General features: G+C 44.6%; 1 protein-coding gene across 4 annotated transcripts in view; it reads right to left on the reverse strand.

The window, feature by feature from the left end:
• The window catches only part of PLXNB2 (plexin B2), a 258,485-nt gene extending 234,428 nt beyond the window's left edge, over positions 1-24,057 (reverse strand). For 2 of the 4 annotated variants that reach the window (XM_064446059.1, XM_064446082.1), the window contains exons 1-2: positions 23,970-24,057; positions 15,601-15,703 (exon numbers count right to left, since the gene is read on the reverse strand). The gene's annotated coding sequence lies outside the window, so the exon portion shown is untranslated. Of the gene's footprint in view, positions 1-15,600; positions 15,704-23,540; positions 23,632-23,969 lie in introns of those variants that run through there. The other 2 variants (XM_064446068.1, XM_064446075.1) reach the window with 2 other exon arrangements.
• Positions 24,058-24,306: the final 249 nt, after the last annotated feature.

The raw sequence follows: 24,306 nt of genomic DNA on the forward strand, positions 1-24,306 counted from the left end.
CCCTTTTTCCTATTTAAGCAAAAGTTACATGTAATATCTAAAGATCCTCTTTTACCACCTCTGCAGAAAAGCACCATTGCTTTGCTCACTTGACAAAAGCCTGTGTACAGCCTGAATTGGCAAAAGAGTTAAATTGTTGTATGAACACTCATAGGTAGGGAGGTTAGGGGAGATGGAAACATACCGGAATATGTACTATACACTACAAAATCAGCTTCTGAACACATCCCAAAACCACTCAATGCCTGCCAGAGCATCTTGGAGCTAATCATTACTGGAGGTCCTAGGAGACCCTTCCCTGTGGGAAGCTGAGCTGCTGAGCCCTGGGCCCCAGCCAGCCCTGTCCCATGACCACAGTATCAGTGCCAAATGCTGAGCTTGGTCCACCAGAACAAGGAGCTTTGCCTGTGCTGAAAAAGGAAGACGTGTTAGGTCAGACCCAACACCCACCTCCCTGCCACTGCTAGACATTTTTCTTTACCATCTTCTCATTTGCAGCTTGTCTGTGCCTAAAGGCAGAGAAATCATCTGCCCTGAGCAGAAAAGAAAGCTGTAAAAGCTATAAACTTCCTAAACATCCCTTCTGCCAACACCTGTCATTCGATTCTACGTTTCCTATTTGCTCTGTTTTCATTTAAGGTATTATATGACTCAGACGAGGCCTCAACAGCTTCAAAAGAATTCCTGTGTCTGTCTGCCTCAGCTTTATTAAAAGTAACTGAGCCATTGATCATCATCAGAAGATGTAGTCTCATGAGAAACGATATCATTTGTAAACAAATGATCCTGTGAACACAAACACTCCACCAGCTGCGGATAACAGGGAAACAAGTATGTGGTCGGGGAGGCGAGAAGCCCCCCCAGCACACTGGCAGATCATCTTAGGGACAACAAAGTAAGTCACACCTTTAGGAACAGGTTGGCTAATGACAACATGCTCTTCCAAAGGCAGGGCGAGAAGTCATTTTCTTTTGCTGCTGTCAAGTCTCTAAAGGCAATTTCATGCTGCTCTCTTAGGAGGAGAGCAAGCAAGACTGCTCATCCCTAATATGACCAATTCCCTGTGTTCAGAGAGGATGGCTTTTTTAACTGACAGTTTCCATACACACCCCTGCATGCTGCATTTCATGGCTGACCAAAGTGTGAAGGCTGGAGAAGGGAATGCATGACTGCGTGGCAACACCTGTGAAAAATCAAACCATTTTCCTTCCCTTACCTCCAGCTAGCTACAAAGAGGATCAGTCTGTCTGCGATATGAAACTTGCTACTACAGAAACAAACTAATGAAGATCAGCACCATGGATTAGAGCACAGAAAAAGCAAAAGATGCTATATACAAGTCTATTGAAGCATCTGCCAAGTACAATAATGCATTTTTCAAGACTAGCAGACCAAATATCCATAAAAACAGGTAGGAAGAACTTTTAAAGCAAATGTCTTCATATGAAAGGTCAGTGTTTCGTATTGGAAAATTTAATGGACAACTCCTGGCAAACATTTAACTCTAATATGGTGCAGACTCAACAGCTGCTGCTGCTAGAATGGAGCGGCTATTGCGCAACTCTGAAATTCTGGGTTTTTTTAAGGAAAAGGATGCTGAAATCTGTACCAGATGCCCTGCATCCCCCAACCAAGAGTACATTTAGCATATTCAGTTTAACACCACACAAATGATATGAAAGTCACCAAGAATCTGCAGAGATTTGTCAGACAGAAAGTAGGCATCTAACCAAGAATAGCCCCAACAGAGCAGACACGGCCAAGGTCCTTCTGGTCTGCAGCCAGAATTCTCAGTACCTAGAAATAACAACTTGGTAGAACAGTGTCCCTGCATCATCTGGGGCAAATGCCTGACGTTCCAGGACAATTGCTTGGGAAAACCCTCTTTAAAGAGATTATTGTGCATGGAGGGGGTAAAAAAAGAAACACCCTCACATTATCCTCACTGTTGGGCAAATACTTCATGTCAGCTAGCCACCAAAAAGCCCAGCTGAGCTGGTGCCTTGAGGTGAAATTCAGCTTGGATAAGTTCATACAGAGTATGTGTATCAGCAGCTTACTTGCTTTGGCGGCTAAGGGTGTTCATCAGCGTGTAAAGGTGCTGAAGGAAAGAAATGGCAGCACTGCCACGTGGTTCTTCAAAAGAAATGCTGTAGCAGTCGGCAAATTCAGGGCTCATCTAAACTCAAACAGCTTCTCTAGGCAGTCTAGAGTTTCCTTTGAAGTATATATCTACGAGCACATATGGTCCTGGAGCATATCCACACACATTCACCAGAAGGGAATGAGAGTGGGTGGAATACATAAGACTACCCCTAAGAAAGGGAGTAGGAAGAAGAGAGAATAAAAATCCTGGCATAAACAAACAGCTGCTATTTCTGGCCCTTCTGGTTGAACCCCTCCTCCACACCAGTGCTACTCTGCAAGAAGCCTTGTTCAACTTAAGAGACAACTGGAGAAATAAAAGCGTAAGACCACACACTTTCACAACCCAATTATGACCACTTACAAAGATACTGTAAATCTATTCACTGCTTAACACATCAGGTACATCCAGAAAATGCATTTGCTTAGTGTGTACCTAATGTAGCTTGATATTCTCCATGTAGCTTGAGTGTGCATATTCAAGCAATAAAAAAAAAAATAAACCAAGTCTGGATTAGACTCAGTCCACAATAGCAAGGAAAAAAGAGTAATTATTGACAGTGGCTTGGTTAAGCTTAGAAAAGCTTAACAGAAAAGGATTTTTCCATAATTGCCACCTCTAACCTTTTATCCAAGCTCAGCGGGTACATTACCTAAGTCAGCAGGAAGTTTAGCCACTCCACATGAAATTAATAACATATAGTGGCCTAACCCATCGCCCACAGCCTTCTCAAAGCTTTTTAGAACAAGAGCTATGAAGATGTTTCTGTCCTTCCATTAGGAAATGGTCCATACCATGCTTAGCTGCTTAAAACAAAACAACACCACTCCCCCCCCTCTTCAGCTGGCAGCAGTCCCTGGAGACCAAGTCTCCCTCTTACACATTCTTGAGAGTAAATTAACCTTACCTACTAATTACAGAAATAACAACGAGCTTCTCAACAGCAGCACATCCCCTCTGCTGACCCGCCAGTACATCACAGGATGGCAGCTCCCGCACCATCACGGTATCCCTCTTCCCTCACCCAGCCACCCCAAGGAGTGCCCTGCGCCCCAAATCAGGAGCTTCCCTGATGGCCTCGGCGCAACTACCCCCTGTGCTCACAGACGTGAGTCAACCCTTACATCTGTGCATCCAGTCCATCCACCCATCTGCAGAACGGAGCTCACCGACATTGAAAGAATGCATTTCAAGTTCAGGTGCCTATAAAATAGCCGTGGAGTGAACCAGTGCCCTGAGTGAGAGCTTTCAGCCTGACTTTGTATTCAGGTACACGGAGAACAAGATAAACTGGTTTAACCAACGCTGATCCAGTTTCACATTGGAAAGGACCAAAACAGACACAAGAAATTAAAATGTATTCCTTAAGAGACGCTGTTCATCTGTTTTGAAATTGCAAGCATGAAATATTTCAGTCTCCATGATAAAATACTAGGTGAGGACCAAATAGAACAGAACCAGGTCAGCACCCAGGCTTAACAAAATTGTGTTGAAAACCATTAACAGGAATACAGCACACATGCTTTGTAAGAGAGCTCTCTTCAGTGTCATAGACCAAGAAGAGAACAAGAAAAATCAAGAGGAGGATAAACAAGACTGGCTGGGAATTGATTGCCGCCTTTGAAATTTTAGTGGAACAGTTGGGGTAAGAAGCTGACTGCAGCTGAACTGAAAAATCACTGTGTATAGCTAGATTACTCATCTACTGTTAAACCAAATTAAAGTGTTCTTCCCACAGGCAAGGCTGAAGATCTCAGAAAAGCCATAATTTATAACTCAAGAAAGTTTAGAAGAAAGCTCTGCAAGACCAAAATGAATTTTGTACTTAATGGACACGAAAACAAAGAACAGATGAAACTTCATGTTGCTTGATACGACAGTAAATACTACACAGCACACAGGATGCGACGGAGCCAAGAAGCTGATGAGCTGCATTAGAGTTCACCTTATCACATCCCAGTTATGACCAACCTTCCTTGTTCTGCAAATCACCATTTCAAGCTGTTACACAGTAGCAGAAACAGAAAGGGGGGGGGGGGGGGGAATTAATTTTCAGCAACCCAGACCCTTATTCAAACTTGTATTGATAGCGATAAGTGATGCTCCTTAACTTTTTTTGTAATTAGGTAGTGAACTCATCTATAGGAAGCATGCAAAGCGAGCACGCAAGGCACAGGCCTTCTAGCAAAGCACTGCAGTGAACACTTTTGTCCAATTTATTTTCCAGGAGCGATCACACTTTGGACGGAAGCCCATTTCTAACAATTTCTTTTTCATGTCTGGACAAGGCAATATAACTTCTACACAATTTAATCTCTTTGCTAATAGACTTAGCCGTTATAGCTGAAATACACAATCTTAACAATAAGGCTAAAATACTCATAATACTTAAATCCGAGAAATGTGTTTGCTGGCTTTAGTTCAGGACAAGTAGAAGCAATTGGCTAAAACGCCACAGATGGGGGAACCGCGGTGACTGTGGCGAGACTTGCCAAGAGGTTACATTTGACTCCACACAACCGCCTACAGAAGAACAACTGCTCCAAGCACGGCGCAAAAATGGGCTACAAAAAAAAAAAAAAAAAAAAAAAAATCTTTAATTGCCAGTGAAGCTCCACCAAAGGGCCGCGAAGCACCTGGGCACCCCGACAGCTCGCCTTGGCTCCATGGGTCAGCACTACCCTAAAATTACGGGGACACTGGGCTGAAAACCCCTGAGGATCATTTTGACCATCACATTTCCCCTGCGGTTGTTTCGTTCTGCTTTCAAGCTGCAGTTCGGTGAACAGGCTGCAATTTACCTCTTCACCCTCACCCTCAAATTTGTTTGGATAAACAGGCTCTCCTTTGTTCCAGGCTGCTACTACATTTACACATTGTATTGTAAATCAGCCGGTACAAAGCAAGGCAGGCCTTTGAATGAAGACACTAGCATTTTTGTTCACAGCAAAATTAAACAAGCAAGAGGCACAGAACTCCATTTATAACCCAGCCTGGAAACAATTGGTTTTTGAAAGGTGAGAGGTTTTAAAAAGTTTACTAAACAAACCTAGTCAGTTACAGTCTATAGAGTTAGCTCACAAACAAGTTCAAGGCTGTATAAATTGCCAAAGCAGCGTTATTTCTGAAGAGAACTTTAAACAGTTTAAAAGCTCGCTTTCTTGGTGTTTCAAGGGTCCCCGAATTATTGGCAAGTGATTTAGCTTTTATTGAGTACACAAATAGAGAGGAATTATTCACAGAGGAAGGGAATGAGCTATTTGCCATGTCTATTAATGACAAGAGACCTAAACAGCATTGAGCTGTTACAGGATAAACATCAGGAAAAACTTCACACTAATAACAGCCGAGCAGAGCAATAGGCAGCTATGAAGTCTTTCCCATCAGAGGTCTGGAGAAGAGGTTCAACAAGCATCTGTAACGAACAGCTTAACCATAGCTGATTCTGCCTTACAACAGAGGATGGACTCTATATACGGCCTCTTCAGATCCCTCCCCAAACCTGTTTTCCATTATTTTAAATGTTGTTTTAAATAAACTGAGTTTGCTCAGACCTCTCCCATGGGTTGATAGTTCAGTACAGCCCAGCAGAAAAGAGATCAAAAGTAATCATTATTTGATAGGTGCCCAGGTTTTCTGGAAAGCTATCAACTCAGTCCCGTAACTAAGTATGTATCCACAGTAAGAAAAAAATAAAATAAAATTTGCATTGGCTGATCCAAAGGCCAGGAATAAATTTCATCTGCAGTCCAGAAGTGAGGCCCTCTGACGGGATGCTATGAAGAAGCTTCAGCTGGACAAATGCAGGATGTCATTCACTGCTGCAGACAGCCCCTGCATCCTTCATAAATATCAAGCTTTCAAAAAAAAAAAAAAAAATCAATCCTAAATCTCAGCCGTAAGTTTGAGTAGGAAAAATATTTTCATTCCTATGATTACTTTAAGGGGGAGAGGGGCAAAAACATTATGGATTTGGCTTCAAAAGCTTTTTGCTCTGATTGCAAGAAGTATGTTAAAATAAGTAGTCTTCTACAGGCTCCTTTTGGTATATCTACCATCCATAGTACAGAGAAACTCCACAATTTAGCAGTTTCAGGTCGAAAAGAAAAAAGTTCAGGAAAGAGAGGGCATGCCTCTGATATTTTGGAAGCCATCACTGTCCATACTGTAATTCTGACACGATATAGTCCACATTTACCCTCAGCAGAAAAAGCAGTAAAGGGAAGGTGGGTTACAAGTTCCCACTCTGGTCCCTTCAGAGACCACAAAGCATTTGCTGAGCACAATAAAGGGAAGCTTAACCTCTGCTTTGCCACCAGACCCAGCAACACTGCAGTCAGCTGTGGTTGTTTCTTCCTCCAGGTGCTCGTGAGTGCAAGAGCCACGACGGAGGTGACTGCCCAAGCTACTGTGCCCTCAGCCACAAAAGAAAAAAAAAAAAAAATTGGATGTAGGTATGAGCATGGCAACTTCCCCCTGAGACCCTTGGAGCAGCCAGCCCCCACCAGCATGAGGGCTGCCCTGTCCTCCAGCAGGGAAGGAGGCAGAAAGGCACCACTGTGGCTGCTGGGAGCCCTGGGGACCCCACGGCCAAACCCTTCTTCCAAGTGCCACACGTGTCCCTGCCAGGCTGCCTCTTGCAAACCAAGTTCAACCCCCAGACCCTGACTGGCTGGTATCGACCCCTGTGCCCTGCCCTGCAGTAAGTGATATCTTCAAACGCATCATTAAAAGGTTAATCAGCACTGCAGTTGTTCTCCCATTGCCAAGCATCACTTGGAGCATGACCAGGGCTTTGCCCTCTTTCCTTCCTCTCCTGAGCTGCCCTTCCCTCTCCAAGCAGCGTTTCATACAGGGATGCTTTGGTTTCATCCCTTTCACCTGAAAATGCCGTGAAACATGGAAAGAGCACTTCATGGCGCAAGCGATGCTCTCACCTGAAGCCAGATCTGTTTCTGCCCTGAGCCAACACAGGCTGTATGGAAACGCTCTTCAAGGGAGTGAAAAGCCAACAACACACAAGCATGTGAGGGTCTGGAAACCCTGTAATTTGTGCCGTGAAGAGAGATTACAGCCCATCTGTGCCGGCCGGAGTGCAAAGGAATTCAGAGTGACTTGTGCTCCCCCTCCTCGCCTTCCCCAGCCCCCTGCTTAGCCAAATAACTAAAGCCAATGCATACCACCGTGTCCCTAACTTGTTGACCTAATCTGCCACTTCACCGCCACTACAGCCTCGTGGGGGCCTGGGCCTTGCACTTAGGAAACTATAGGTTATCCAAAATCATCTCCTGAAATCTGGAGTGACACAGGCTTTTCCTACAGTTTAGTCTGAGCCTGCCCTGATGGGCTGCCAGTGCTCCACCACCATGATTTATTTTCCTGCTAGGAGATAATGCTCCTGAAACACCTGTAAACCAAATCCATACACTTTGATATTAAGCCCTCACACTAAGTATTAAAGCAACACTGCCAGATTAAAGGACTGTAATGTATTTTTAATTCCCCATTTTAAACTCCCCCTCAGATTATTACTCATGACAGAGTTATTAATGTCTACTCGTTGACTTATGTGTGTGTCACTGGCCTGTCTTCCATTTTTGCCCCATTTTTGCTCCAGGTACACGACACTTACCAAAGTCCACCCAGCATTTTACTAAGCTCTGCTCCAAAGGCAGCGGTGGTGGAGGTTAGAGACACCCCCACAACCAAGGGCTGCGACAATGCACACCCACGGCTCCCCCAGACCCGTGGCGAAGGAAAACCAGGAGGCAGACTTCCCGCAGGAAGGGAACACGCCGCTATCCCGGCGGCAGCACCACTCCAAAGGCCCACCGCTGGACCAGCCCTCAGCCACAGACACCGGCTGCTCTTCTGGCAGCCTCCCAGGTATGGCCGCTCGCCGCCAGCACGGGATGGGTGTAGGTATTGAAGTTTTATAACAACAGGCAACTCACCCTGTCACTTCCCATTTTAGTAATTTTTTTATTCTGACAAGTAGGAGCAGATTTGACCAAAAGGCTCCTAATAGCAAGACAACACCGAGTCCTGAACAAAGAAGAATGTGCGTAAAAGCTCTCGACTAGCATTGCTGTGGTGCACGATAAGGAGCTGTAAGAAGCTTTTCTGTCTTACGTGTCTTTGACTATAGGGTGACTAAAAACCAGAGCAAAATCATTTAGCAAAAGCACCTCAGAATCAAAACTAATAAGTACCACCCCACAATATCCCTCCAAAGACACAGAGAGATATCTCGCTGCCTTTTTGTCTTCTTAAATAGAGGCAGGCAGGAAGAAAGCACTGCTGCCCCTGAAAGTGCTGGGAGCAGGAACTCCCAGAGGACAGGACAATAGGCATGTGGCACCCACGACACCACCGTCTCAGCCCTGCGCCCAACAAGTTCCTTCAACTACTCTGGGTCTTGGTTGCGACATCTGCAGAGTGGGGATAATAACAGGTCTTTACATCACAGGGGTGTTACAAAGATCAATTAGTTAATGTCTGAAAAGCACTTTGAAGATATAGCAGGTGGTGAGTATTATTATGCAAATAACATGATTTAAGAAAATCACAAGTGCTGGATTAATACTAATCCCTTTGATATTTAAAAGGCACCATTTTTTCATATTTTAAAGCAGTGAGCATTTCTGCTATAGCTTTCCAGGGCTGCTGCAACAACAATTTTTAACCTTTTCTTTTCGTACAGCTCAATACATGAAACTCCTCTGCAGACATCTTCACAAAATCCAATCTCAGCTCAAAGCTAGGAGTGGTAGAAGAAACTACGCATGTTGACAGACTGGGTAACTAAATCCTATGCAGGAATATTTCTCAGAGGATAGAATGTCACAGGCCTAACTTACTGTAACAAACATTGTAGAGTCTTTTCGTTTCAGGGCTTTTTTTGGAAGCACACTAATTTCACGCATAGAGGCATTTGTAAAACAATATAGCTGCTACCTAATTATGCCATTTTATGTGGTGGAAAGAGTGAAGAGAGGAGGATATAGTTCATTCACTTCTTCCAAGGCTGCATATCTGAATAGTTAAAAAAAAAATAAATCTAATGACCTCTTTCAGTGGTCTCGCAGGAGATCAGTCCATTGCAATATCTGTTCCAACTTCCAGCAAGTGACCGCACAACCACTTCCGCTTTAGCTGGATGCAGGGAGGGGGGCAGATGGCCACAAGGCAGCCCAGAAACACAGCCTGGCTGAAAGCTTGCAACTCGCAATGGGACACAAACACAAGTCAACAAGAGAGTTGGGGTGGGATAGAGGCAAGGAACCTGAGGTGAGCAGCAACGTCAGAAACCAAGGAGAGAGCACAGCCAAGACCAGCCATCCCTCTGGTCTCCTGCCTCACCTTTGTCAGACCTCTCTGTGAAACCAAGACATCCTGCCCAGCGCCTAAAACCGCACTGTGCTTCCAGGACTTTGACTGCCACATTCCCTTTCTGCGAGGAAGCCTGTTTCTTGTCTCCTGCACCGTAAAATTCAGTGCAAACCAGCTGGTGTGTTTGGCCTAGGAATCCGTACAATATTGCTGTGGTTAAAAAAAAAACCAGCTTCATATTAACCCCCTCAGGAATGCATGCCTGAAATTGATATTAATGAAACAAGATCAGATATTAATATTCTGTACAGCCAGTTCCTCAAGCTGTGCTGTAGCATCAAATCAAATCTTTTCCCAAGTCAACATACAAAATACAAATAGAGGATGGCAGGTAGTATTGACATGGGAGGAAGCAGCAGGAGCGTTTTAAAACTTTAGAAGCTCTTAAGTTTGCAGCTATAGGCAGCTATGTTTCCTTTTCTACCACATTTCCCACAGCAGCCATATGAATAGCTATTCAATACAGTAATAGGATCCAAGCTGTACACTTAGTTGTTGGGGCTTTTTTAATCTCCTGGTCAATATTAAAAGCATTTTGGATGCTCTTTAGGAGGGAGGAATGATTTTGCACTCCAGGAACTGAGGCATTTGCAACACTCCCGAGGAACGCCAGCAAAGGATTTCCTTCACATGCCTCTGTTCGTGACTGATGTTGTGATACTTTATTTTAACCAGACCCAGTTGTACAGATTCACTATTTAATTTTCTAGTGTAAACATGCACCCAGTGTAATCTTAGTGTCTTCTCATTAGCTTAAGTTATACAATTTATGCACATTATAAGTCCAAAACCACCATCTGTGGGTCATTCTTCAGTCAGGAGGAGACCCTTGAGGGTCACCAAGCACAAAGGCCTTTGGACACGTGATTTCTACTGCCGGGTCTGGCAGGCCTGGGGAATAAATTCTCAGTTCTGATCCTGGGAAGACAAGTACAGCCCCATCTTTCACTTTGCTGTCCCATAAAATGGTAGCCACCTCCTCTCCTGAAAAAGATCTAATGATGAAGAACAACTCCCACATGGGAAGGCGAGGCAGCGTCATGCTTCTTCCATCTTCACAGGGGATCAAATCCTCCTTTCTTTCTAATCCAAAGGAGAAAGTTAATTTCCCCCTCAAGAGTACCCCCTGCCCACAGGTGGCTTGAGGTTTGGTGTATTCCATCACCACACCTTCAGTTGGTTCATTTTATCTGAATGTTTTGAGTTTGTGCAACTGCTCACTTGAATAAAGCAATCAGATTTTCTTGGAATCAGCCATTCAGTTTGAGGTATGTGGGTCCATCTTATTTAAGTAGGCCATAGATATTAATAGCCAAAATTAGAAACAGGAAAAATATTACAGCATCCTCAAAACTTTCACATGTACAGCCTCATCACACCAAAGAGAGAAAACCCAGCTTAGATGGGACCTAGGTTTTTTTATCTCTCACTTCAAACAGCCAAACAATATGAAGTGGCTGCAAGGATTGCTCCCATTAGCCAACCTTCCCAGCACTAAGCAATCCGCTACCAGGTTTCTCCAGACAAAAGGATGAAAAATAAACATACTGTCCCCACTATACTTGATATATACAGTCTGAAGAAAAAAACGAATCATCTTTAGACTATGCAATAAAAAGAAAAAAAGAGCTACTGTAACTGTGAGGGAGAAGTAGACAACACATTGCCTTCTGTCTGACCACAGAGCAAGAGGAAAGCCATTCAAACAGCCACTCAGAGGACAAAAAAATAAATAAAAATCTGGTTTCCTACCTGGTTTGCTGATCTTTGCACAACATAAGTCAGGAAGGTAGAGTCTACCTACTACCACTGCCTTTTCCTCCCCAGAAGATGGGCAGAGAATGGGAACGGGTATGCACTGATGATTTGTAGTTCAGACACAAAGCTTCCAGACTGCTGATCTCCTGGCTTTGGTGTGATCTGTATCACATTTGTAATTGTATTTACCTGGACAGCTTTAACCTCATTAAGGATTCACAGGTAAAAAGCAGATGCTGAATCAAATCTCGTACAGCAGTGTCTGCTTCATGGGGAATAGGCTAAGCAGAAGGCTACCTCAACTCCTAATCTCTCTTAGGTGCCTTAGGTTTGTAAAGAGGATATTCATAATTTCACTCAGGAAAAAAAAAAAGTATGTCAATTGAGGTAAGGTTTATTTGAACTAAAGAGCAAAAAAGTTATTGTGTGGTTTGAGATGCTTGATCTCATGCTTTACTGAAGCACAACTACTTAAAAAGTAGTTATTCCAGGAACACATCATCCTTACCTTGTGGCTAATATATATATACATATATATATATAAATAATTTACTTAAATTGTAATATTTCCTCTCCTTTCAGGTAAACATAACAGCTTAACATTAAAACTGAATTTAAAAAAAAAAATCGGCTCCTGCACTCAAGGGACTACAAGTACGGCCAAACTAGGCCCTTACAGCTGAGTTCACTGCTCTGCATTTGGCACATGTACAATCGAAATATTCCAGAAGACAGAAACGTTACATTCTTTCAGGCATTTTGAATTAACATCTATGTTACTCAAGGAATTTCTATTAAAAAAGCCCCTACCTTCAGCGAGTTTCAAAACCTTCACTTGGGAAACATGAAGGGAAAGGTTTTACATGACAGAGCATATTTTCCTTTAAAAAGACATCAATTTTAATTATAAACCTTTTTTTTTTAATAGCAGAGATCCTATTTCTGAAGAGGACTAGAGAGCACTCCACACATATAGCTACTTTTATGAAGCGGTTGGAAATGTGTGAAGGAGAACCACTCTGGGTTATTACAGTACTGCCCTTCCAAGCATGCCAAGGGAGTAAAATTGTTAATAAAGGGTCTTCTTTTGGGATGGGGAGGGCTCCAGGTTTTTATTTGTGCTGCCACACACGTGAGCTGTGTTTGTGCTCAGGACCTCATTAGACTATAACTCCACCGTTGATTTGAATTCCTGCAAGCCTCATACACTTGGGACCTGCTCTCTCTCATTTGCAGATCACATAATGGTTATTCCTCTTTACAGCCACGCCATCCCCTTGTAGCTGAGCCTCAGGGTCGATAACCTTCGGTCTAGTTTTCACATTTAACAAATTTTCCTATTGCTCAATTGGCAAAACTGTTCGATACTTAGGCCAGAGCTAAGTAAGTTCAGCATTAACCATTTCTTAGTCAACTTTTTAAGGATGCATTTTTTTAACAGTTGCCTACACTTTCTCCTTGCATAAATGCACCATGATGGCATCTGCGTATCCTATTACAGTTATCATACCCTGTGACTGCTGTGTACCTGCTATTCCAGCATCCAGGCTCCCAGTTTCTGAATCAAACCCATGAATGGCACGGTATCAGCTAGAAATCCTTCTAAGCTTCCTCCAAGAGCCTAACAGAGATAAAAATCCTCATATTTTGGTAAAGTCTGCTTCAAAGTTATTTTTTATATGTGAAGAAAGTTATCTATACTTCTTTTACCCATCCTTGATATTTTGATTCTTCTTTCTCTGCTGCAATCAATAAAACACCTTTAAGTTCAATACACGAATGGTGGCTATTTTTAAAAGCCTCTCATTTTACAAGGTTTTTCTAAAGCTTCTTAAGATGATGAATGATCTCTGTAATGGCTCCATACATTAAAACTTAACTTGGGTGTACCAATCTCATTCTTTCACTTTATTTATTACTTGAAGAAGAGCTACAAACCATCCTAGGATGCCTTGCACTATGAGGGTAAGGTACATGACTAATTTCCCAACTGCTCTGTTTATTTTGCATACCTTGTGGGCAAAAGTTGGCAAGAAAGGACTGGACACTGTTTGCTTTGAAATTATCACCCCATTTACAAGACTCAAGAGCAAAGTCTTCCAAAACGAGGTAAGAGGGAAAAGGAAATTACTATGTGCATGGTTAACACTACAGAGTGTTCTAGCAGTGCACGGGAGGTCTTTAGCTGAGAAAGAAAACCAATGGGTATGGAGAAAGCTCTCTCCCCCACGAAGTGCATACAGACACGATATTTAGAGCACCCATTGAGAATAAAGGCACTAGCCAGTTCTATGCAGAACGGCTGTATTCAGTTTAAAGCCACCTGACATTACTCCCAGTGGAAGTGAAGCTACACAGGGGCATTGCTGCTATTGAAAGCACAAGTTCAACACTAACTTTGTTTGCAAAAGCCTCCTCTTCCCTGACTAACAGGGCCACCCAGGAGGGGATGGGCAGGAAAGGAAGAGAGCTGCAGACACAAAGAATTTGGCAACAAAATGTGTTTAAGCGGGTCTTGAATCTTCTTTTCTTTAATTTGCCCTTGCAGCTTCCCAATCCAGCACTGCAAAAGCACGTGTTTGCAGGGCCACGCCGTAAAACACATCAGACATGCAGTGAAACCTGAAAACATATTTTTTCAAAGCCACATAACAGCTACGTGTAAACAGTGTGATGTCAGACCTGCTCTCCTGTCCAGTTCACAACACAGCTCCACAAAACAGTCATGGTAGCGCAACCAAGCAGCCCCTGGCCAGTGATAGCAGGAACTTCCTATAACAAAGCTGCCACCAAAGACTTCATATCACTGAACGATAGCCTATGCGTGCTGCTAACCCACCTGGAACAGAAACTTACTTCCTGTGACAAGTCATCTCATGGGTACAGAGAGCCTGATGTGGAAGTGCTTTGCAGAAGGATTAGCTTAGGCCAGGGAAACTGGGGGTGCAGGTCTGCTTTTGCATAGGGGCTTTTGGGGAAGAGGACATCCTCTAGCTACTAGAGGTAGCAGGTCCCCATCCTTCTTGGTCAAGAAGGAATGCTGCAGCATCCACTTACCCTACCTATATACGACAAAAATACCATTAAATTGTATTTTTCATCTACAGGTTCCCCAAAAATGAAAAAAAAAAAGTCAGAGAGAAATTCAATTACTTGCTAAAGGCAGAAGCGAAACCAGAATGCATGAAGTCCCCAGTCAAGAAACCCACAGGACCCTATTGCACACTGTGGATTGCATAGATGGCACTCTGGACACCAAACCTACACACAAATCAACCCAGACTTCTTGTATTCCAGTAGATACACCTGTTTTGTCTGACTGATGCCACTGAACTATTAGCACGGTGTAGGGACATCTCAGTTTGAGATAGAGACACATCAGCAAATAGCCTGGGCTTGCCAAGTTACCATATGTGAAAAGGTGTGCGCAAAGTAGAAAAGTCTGTGAGAGGGAGGGAAAAGAAGCAAATATGTAGCCATTTCTGGACACAAATTTACCAGTCTCTTCCCATGAAGCCCAGTAATAATGTACAGGATCTCTTCAGTGCTGCCTCATTCAAAAGCTCCTCACTTCCAAGGTTGCTAAACCCTCTTCTGATATCAGAGTTCCCCTTCAAGTATAATTCATGCAGATTAATTATGCTACAGACAACAGAAAACACAGACTGCCTCTTCAAATTATCAGTAGGAGAAAATACCATGAAGATTGTAGTTTCAAGGATGCCGTTTACATTTACTCACTTATTTTACAGGCCTTGGGATCAAAATGAGACGATAATAACTAATTGCTACAACTGGGAAAAGCAAATTGGAAAGTCCTTTCCAAGTACACCTGTACACAATAATTTGAACAGCAGCGGTAGAAGCAACAAAGATTGCAAAAGTGTAATTAGAGAAGTGGAAAGTGTTACTCTGAGCAATTGAGATACTGTGTTCTGATAACTAAGTTACCTTGGAGATGATTCACACACACAAGTTGCTTAATGTCATTTTACAGTACAGGTCCAGGATGTACAAAAATATGCATAAAAATCACTATTAAATCCGACAGTATCCAGGACAATTACAAAGTAAATACATTTTCATGCCAGATCATTGCACTAAATTTGAGGCTGTAATATTTCAACCTAAGACCAGAGCACATAAACCCCACATGACCATCTCTTGTCTCAATGCACCAAGCCAACCGCTCCGCAATGCTCTACAAGAAGGGCTCCTCTTTCTCGAGCAAGCAATGTGCCATTTTGGAAGAAGAAAGGGAGGTTAAAAAAACCCTACTCAGTCCAAATGAGTTCTTAGCCCACCTGAGCAGCATGACCACCACTGGCGAAAGGGAATTCTTGGGGCTCAGGCTTCTGTGCAAATAGCTTCCAGGACAAAGTGCCTTTTGACGTGTACTTGTTCCTGCTGGGAGAGATGCAAAAAAGATGTTTCAGAGAAGATGTAAGACAAGGGACTGGGCAACATGCACAACTACAGAGAAATCGTTTGCTCAGTGGCTTTACGGGTATCCTAAGCAAAGAATAATTTTGGATCTGGCATCTCAAAACATCATAGAAAATTCCTTGTTTTCATCTGTATAAATGCAAAAGGGCGATGAGTAAGGAAGGTAAAATCTATTGATTTTCCACCAAATACAGCAATTGAAGACTTAAAGATGTGTCACAACAGTCAACGAACATCAGATCAACCAGATTTTTAAATCAGGATTTCAAAACATATAGGCCAAATAGATTAAAAATTAGTTAACTGAAAGACCTCAAAAAGTTGTCATTACCAAGTAACACCACCATGCAATTGCAATGCTCCTTTTGTAGTTTGCAGTGACTGGAATTATGCTCTTTATTACCTAACTGTTTTATTAGCTACCTGGAAATAAGTCCATCCTTGGCGGTAAAATTAATGGATTACATGGTTTAGTAGCATGATAAATAAAAACAGAAAGGAAATCACACATTTATCTCAATTACTTGTCAAGCTGGGCTTATTCCAATCAAAACAGTCTTAAGACATCTGAATGCAAATATATGTATCCAATAACAAGGAATGCAGGCAAGGTTTGCAGATCAGGTTTGCAGACCGTGACCTTAAGAAGCAAAGAAGCCAACAGGGATGCAGAGCTCATCATAGCCTTGCAACCGAGCACCACGCTCAGAGCTTTTGCTGTTATTAAAAGGGCTAATGTGGTTCATGGATGCAAAGATATGACAGTGAATGGAAATACTGAATGGGGCCTTCTGATACGCCACACAGACAACTGACAGCTTACTTGATCATCTTTAAGGCAAAAAAAAAAAAAATTATCAGCAATAAAACCTCCTTTAAAACAGCCATAAGAAGACTTAAAAGGGGCCAACAGATGCAAGTGAAAAGCTTATGTTATGTTATATAAATGAGATATAAATCCTAACTCGGAGGAATGAACAGGAAAAAAATTCTTTAAGGCAGATTCTCTTTTTCTCAGTATTTTCATGATAAGAGATGCTTTAGCTCAAGGATTTGTCGAGCCCATGAGCAACAGCCAAGAGAGGTGATCAAACAGCTGCAGGACTTGACAGCTCCTCTGACCCTAAACTCTGAATGAATGACAATCTCAAAACAAAAAAAAAATAACCAAACAAAAAAACAACCCAAACCAAAAACAAAACCCAAAAACCCCAAAAGGGTATTGCCCTGCATTTTCACTAATGTTACTGAACACTGAATTAAATGCACAATGGACTGTGAAACGCTTGCAGATCTTCCCCCAGCTAAATGTCAAATGAATAGGCATCTGTTAATAAACATAAACATCACCCCTCTGGAGCTTTATCCAATGTACTAATAAGTAAACTCATACCACCATTCAGTTCTATGGGGTTGCCAAGGCAAGTTAATTCTTTTGGTTTTTCAACTCAACAGCTTGGGTGGGCAGACGGGGACAACACCTGGAGCACATGGCAGATACATATATTCCCAGTCATGAAGCCAGCTTTGTGGCTGCACAGTTATTGACTCTTGAAAAACTCCTTCAAAGTACTCAAAAAGATACTTTCTGCCTGAGTAAAAGCCTTTCAGACAAAACCTCCCCCATTTACCATGTTTGGGAGGAAAAAGAAATATCCCAAAAGTCACCTCTTTCAGTTGCTTTTCTACGTTTGTAACTTATACCTGTAAGGGAGATGTGCCTGCACCGCAATCCCAACTAGAGTTTGTGGGGGCTGTCAGTCAGTTCATGAGGGAAAACGGTCCAGTTGCTGATGACATGGATCAAAATTGCACAGAAAAACCTTTTAATGCTTTTTCTTTTTAACTACTTACTAATCCCACAGGACTGGAAATAGAAGAGGTTAAACTATTGCTTTCATCGCCTTACAATTCGACAAGCCCAACGTTAAGTTTATACCAATTTGTCACATACTGCTTAAATGAACATGGCACGTAAGGTCAACAAAAATTGTGGCAACAAATTAAGGAAGGACAAATTAACGGTCTTCTGATGTATTTAAGAGGGAAGCTGCATATTTTGGACTTTCAATTGCAATGAGCATAACCAGATCCATTAAAAGGAAAGAACTAACTATTACAACCTGAAGGAAACCACAGCCTACCACTATTAACCGTTCCAAGCACCATGTATCTTCAGGAAATAGCCTAGGCGTACGCAGCAAATAAGAGCTTAAGTCCAAGCAAAAGATGGCTAAATTGTCCTTCTGATTCAGGATGGGAGACATCACCTTGTATTTCACTAGCACCCTTTCTTACCAATGTGTTTTATTTTTTCTGCCCTTTGCTTTCTTCCTATGATTGAATACATTTGACTAATCACTGTTTTCCCACTGGGCAAACGTTGGTTAAAGAACTGGTCCTTCATAAATTCAAAATAGTGATGCAACTAGGAATGGAAGAGCTAGATCTTCTTTATATGCATCTCTTACACACATCTGTCAGAAAGAGGTACTCTCTCTTCTTTATCTAGAAGATAAACAAGAGTCTGGGGAGAAAGATGCGAGGAGTTCACTCCTCTAATTTCTACATATTTAAAACACAGTCAATCAATATAGACAGAAGGTTGCGCTTGAAATGTGAGAAATCTTGCTTTCTGCATCGCTTTGCCAAGAGACCCAGCTATCACCCTAACAATCCCTCTAGACACAGGAAGATTAGTGTCAGGTTTATGAGAGCTTCCTTCAATCCAAATTGACACGTAGACCTAATCCAGCTTAACTAGAAATACACTAGACAGGTCTATTCAGCAATAAGCGTGAACATACCTTGTTCTAAAAAGGTAAATTCTGTAACAATTCAGTTGAAGTGCTAAAAATCCCATGGATTTTTATTTAAAGTCATGTTGATCACAGGCAGTTCTATGTACTTAATCGTGCAGCGTGCTCCCAACAGGTCTACCTGTGCAGGTCCATCACAGAAGTAGGGAAAGGACAGCTTAGGGGCAAAGCTTCTCCACAGCTTTCTGGTTTGTTGTGGGAGGCAGGGGAGGCAAGGGAGGCATGGGGGAAAAATGACATATCTGCAACATAAAGAAAACTGTGGCTGTCAAGTAACACAAAATCCATTCACTGCAAATTACCAAGACGCCTCCACTTTTTACCTGTGGCCTTAAACTGGTGATGTTAGTTAAGAAGAAAAGCAAGAAAAACACCAGAAATAAGGTTTTAATTAGGTAACTTTTAGAAGACAACACATTTTGATTGAATAAATCAAAACTACTAGTTGCACTTGTTTCTAGGATCACAAAGCTGTTTGCCTGAGGGGAGGCGGTGGAAGAGGGTGTGTCGAAAATGAACCCAGAAAGGCAGAAACTTGGAAGCTAACAACAAAGGTGGGGTAAGGTTGGAAGTGCCTCAGAAGGCGCTGGGTGGACTCTGTCCGCTGACGAATGCCGAAGCTCTGGAGCCCAGAGAGCTCGGCATGGAGATAATCATCAATCCACACCAGCGCCAGCTCCCAGAAGCCAAATTCCAAACAGAAACTGAATGTCCCAACACACACGTGGGTGGCGACCACAACTCTGCTGACACATTCCCGGGGACAAACTCTGCCCTGCATTATGGCAGCCTTGGACTGAGCAATTGAGCAGGGGCTGGTCAAGGTAGCTCCAGGATTTTTTTTTGAGTCGTCATTACTAATGTTTGTTAAGCACAGGCACTTCTGGACATTACGCCAACAAGTCTGTCTTCCCTCAACTATCTGAGAAGGAAAGAATATTAGAGAGATCCAAAAGTTATGTTTTACCACAGACTTCACTACAGAGACAGAAACTGAGAAATATTTGGTTTTAATCGATAAACCTATCTATTTGCCTAGAGAAAATAAATCCTAACCCCACAAGGTCCCCTGAAGAGGTCTCCACTCTGCACTGCTGCTCCAGGGCTTGGGCAAGCATGTGCCCTCTCCCTCCTCCACCCATCCTCTGGAGCCTCCAGGGACAAGGACTCCACAGCCTCTTTTTATAGCCAGATCTGAACAATTTTATAGTCAGTTTGAGAGCTTTTGTAACACTCTGCTGCTGATGGTTTGATAAAACAGCTATCTTCAACTCCTTATTTCCACTTTGTCTAAATGAGTTTTGGCTCAGCGAAGAGTAGGAGGTTAAAGTGCTTACTACTCAAATATTGGTGTTTTTTTTTAAACAGGCACCCCCTCAATGATTTATTCAGGCTGTGTTGTTTTATATTTTTTTAAACAAGGATTAACAGACCAATGTCAAGCCCAAACCAGCCTCATACTTAAACAAAACTCTTGAAGTAATACTCCACTAATTCTAGTTACCCCTGGCTTTATTATAGCTAATCATGGCCCTTTTCTTTTTGGTTTTATTTTAATGGTGGCCATTTAAATAGTAGAGAACTCCCCCCACTATAAGCTGAGCTTCATAACTTCCTGTGGTACATGAGAAAACCTGCAAGAAAAGCCAAAATAAAAACCCACTACTGAGTTGAACTAAAAGATAAAGGTGAAGAAGTAGGAGGAATACCACATTGGGGTTGTTTGTTTACTTAATTCCATCTTAATTATTTAGACTCTCATCTCACTAACAGCTGTGCAGGTGCTAGCTTTACTTCAAGAAGGACCTACAGTTTTTGTTTGCATAAATCAAGTACGTTTAATCAAGTGCACATTAGCTCATCAACACATTGGATCTGATGAGGAATTGCATAAGTGACAATGCCAAGCTAATTTGGTGAATATTCATTATATCTCTGTGGAACAGTCTGACTGGAGGAAAGTGAGAACAAAATGACAGTGAAAGAACGGCAGCAATTACTTTACTAGCAGTTAACGTTGCCATTAACTGCTTGCTGGCAAAAGTTTAAAAGTTGCAAACCCCAATTTAAGCTTGTTACCTTAATTTTACAATTGTGATTCAATATTCAGAACATGACATGGTGTAATAAATACCTTCATTCAGTGCTTCATAAAATAAATCATTTAAGTGTATGAAAAGTTCCAAATTATAGCCATTACAGAAATACAAATGCTTAGTATTACATCTTCATGAAAATAAATAAATGTGCAAACCATTTTCTCAAAACCAAGCCAGAATCCAAACGCATTAGCAACAAGTCACTGGAATTCTTTTTTTGTTCTTCATAGGCATTCATGAAGAGATGTCCCTTCAAAATGTAATTTGTTCTTAGGGAGCTCCTGCATGCAAGGCAAACAGCTCACAGTTTTGTAAAGCTATTTAAAGCCTTTATCCCACTTCCAACAACACCTGTAGGAAAATTCAGGCACAAGAGGGCTGTGCCCTTTGTGAGGATATTTAACATCGCACGTCTTTAAGGTAGGTGGACAAAGCAAGACTTGGCTAAAAGAATAAAACCCTTGTTCACTTGCTAATTCCCAGAAGAGATGAAGGAGGAAGAGAGGAAGAGGAGGGCTGTTCAGGTGCACCATCTGCTATGTCCTTCTCAAACCCAGAACCCCACGTGCTGTGACCGACCTACCGAGAAGGTCATACAACCGCTTCTTGTGCGGAGCTGCCTCCCTGCTACCACGGCTCACCGAGGCACGGTATGAGGTAGTTCACTGGAGTCACATTTGCCATTTCAGAAGCACGTAGGCGCTTACGGGCTCTGGTTCACAACTGCCGCTCGGTTTAGCTGACCCCAGTCCTTTGCCTTTTCCCTCTGCCAGGACAGAGGGATGAACGGGAGGCTCACGCTCCTGGGCTTCACAACATTACACACTGACGCGAACAGCTATAAAACGCAGTTTGCATTCATATGTCAGTCAGGCCATAAAGTCTGGCAGATTCAAAGTCTGATAGGAAACAAGGCTGAATGGCAGAGTAACCTCTGGCAAAGAGACAGGATGAACAGCTGGATGTTTCAGCTCCTGAAGCATAAGTCAGAGTCACAAGTGTATTTATTGCACTATCGTTCCCACATCATTGACAACCCAGAGGCATTAAAGAAGTCTGATTATCGAAACTGGTGTGACAGACTATCACGAGGTACATGTTTTGGGTGTTCGTTTTACTACAAAACACAACATCACATCTTGGTGGGCCCACACCAGCTTCTTCCAGTTATGTCAGATCATTTAAAAAAAACTTTTGGTGCCAAAAGGCACCATTCAAACTCCTTTCCCAAACACCATCAACATTTACTTTCTGTACTGGCTTAAGTAATATATTATAAGAAAGATCATTTTCTACTTCGCATCCAGTTCCCACTAGGGCTTCAGACCCACAAGTTTTCAAGGCAAGGAGGACAAGCCACGCCGGGATCGGAAGCAGACTTCCTCCCTTTTGTTTTGGCTGGAAGCATGCTCCGTTCTGGCTTTTCCATTGCAGGTGGCAGCCCCCGTACCCAGCGCACTGGATCTGTCTCACAACCCAAGAGGCAGGCTGGGCACGAAGCACCAGCCCAACGTGCGTATGTAGTCACGCTCCCTCACTCACAGAGAATGGGTCACCCAGCGGATTTGCCTACAGCACGGTACACAGCCCCGCTCCTGTAGTTCAAGCTTTGGAAAGGAGAAAAAAAAAAAAAAAAAAAGATTTTTCAGCCCAGCTTTGGGGTTGACGCCTTCAGAAAAGAACTGTAAAGCAAGCTGAAGCCAACCCTAGGTACATACCAGCAGCCTATTACTTACCAACCTTTGCTTCCTTCTAGATTCCATTGTAATGAGAACATAAACAGTAACATAAGCATATAGCTCCCTCGAATGAATACCTATTCAGAGTTCCCTCTGGTGTTCAATAAGCTGATCATCACATTCACGGTAACAGCGTTAGTTACAAAAGCATCAAGTTCCCCGACAAGCAAGTTATCATTCGATGACGAGCTCAGCGACAGGGACGGGACTGTAGTTGTGTAATTCACAAAGGATAACAAAGGCCATGCTATTTTCCACGAGATTTCAGAGACGTGATAAACTTACACTTTCTTCTTTGTATGCTCACCCCAGTCAGTGCCTGATTAATCCAGAAAGGACCCAAATCGTTATTGACCCGCTCTGCCTCCGGGTGTCACCGAGACTGACTGACGCAGCCTGGGAGAAGGTAAAGTCCCAGGTCCCAGGTCCAGCCAGGCAAGGCGGGCCAGGGGCGTTCTGCGCCTTCAGCCACGAGCCTCTCCCGCCTGGCGCTTCCGCTCGCTGGCACCGACCACCAGCCAAGTACAGCATCTCCAATTAACACTTGGAAAGAAAGTTTAAGGCTGTCTCGGCAAAGAGACGAAACGCGTTTGCGGGAACGCCGGGGCGAGCTCCGGAGCCGGCGGGGCGAAGGCGGAGCGCGGGGCCGTGGCACCGGGGCTGTCGACCCCAGCCGCGCCGCGGGGATTGCGAAACTCCCGGGAAGCGCCGCCAGCCGCCCCCCCCCCCCCCCCGAGCGGGGCTGCGCTCGGCGGCGGCAGCGGGAGCGGCGGGGCGGGGGGGCTCCGGCGGGCTCCGGCGCTCCCCGGCCGCCGGGCGGGAGGAGCCGCCGCCGCCACCCCGCGCCTCCCCCGGCCCTGCGCGAGTGCTCAGGGAAGGCGCTCCGAGCCCCGAGCCGCCGCTTGGGAGCCCCTTAACCAAAACCATCTGGGGCTGCGGGCGGAAGCCCCCTCCGCCCCGGCCCCCGCCGCCGCCCCGGCCCCGGGCGCGGCAGCCGAGGAGGGGGAAGTTGCTCGGCCCGCGATTCAGCGGCTCCTGGGAGGCGGGGGAGGCGGGGGGGGTACAGGACTCCTCGCCGCGAACGCGTCCCCACCATCCCCATCCCGAGGCGGTGCCGCGGCAGCGTTGGGGGCTGCGTTACCTTCAACAGGTGCAGGCGGTGGCGGGAGGGAGCCCGGCGGGAGGGAGCCCCGCGGGCGCGGACCCTCCGGGTTGCCCGAGCGGGAGCGGCGGCGCCCGGGAGCCCCGGGGCGGGAGGCGGCGGGCTGGGCAGAGACGCTACGGCAGCCCCCGGCGGCCGCCCACGCTCCCGGCGGGCCCCGCCGCCGCCGCCACAGCAGCCGGAGTCAGCGCGAAGGCGGCAGCGGCTGCGGCCACCTCCGAGGAGAAGGAGAAGAGCGGCGGGGAGCGAGGGAGGGGAAGGCAGAGAGAGGGGGAGAGAAAGAGGGAGGAGAGGGAAACCGCCCCGAGAGAAATTAATCATCACATGACGGTCGCGATCCGCCGCCGCTCCCCGACAGCCAGAGCCTACGCCGGGGAGCCGGGGAAAAGCTGCGAGGAGGGGACACACCTGTAGGCGCAGCACATATCCGCTGTGAGCACAATGCGAGACAGGAAACTGAAAAAACAGCCCAGGGAAGGAGAGAGGCTCGCGTTCGTCCCTCCTTCCCTCCCTTCCTCCCTCCCTCCCTCCCTCTGTCCGTCCTCCTCCTCTCTCCACCCCCTGCCCCCGGTCAGGATCCGCTTGCAGCGCTGCCTCACGCAGGGAGATCCAGGCGGAGGGCCGGGAGGAGGCAGGAGCTGCACTTTCTCTCCCTTTTCCTTCTCCCGGCTCCGCTTTGTTTTGCCCGCCGGCCAGGCAGAGCCAGCGCAGCGGCGCGGGGCCACCCGCGGGGCCGGGCGCTCCC

The sequence above is a fragment of the Phalacrocorax carbo genome, chromosome 1, assembly GCF_963921805.1.
Source record: "Phalacrocorax carbo chromosome 1, bPhaCar2.1, whole genome shotgun sequence".
In the NCBI taxonomy this organism is placed as follows: Eukaryota; Metazoa; Chordata; class Aves; order Suliformes; family Phalacrocoracidae; genus Phalacrocorax; species Phalacrocorax carbo.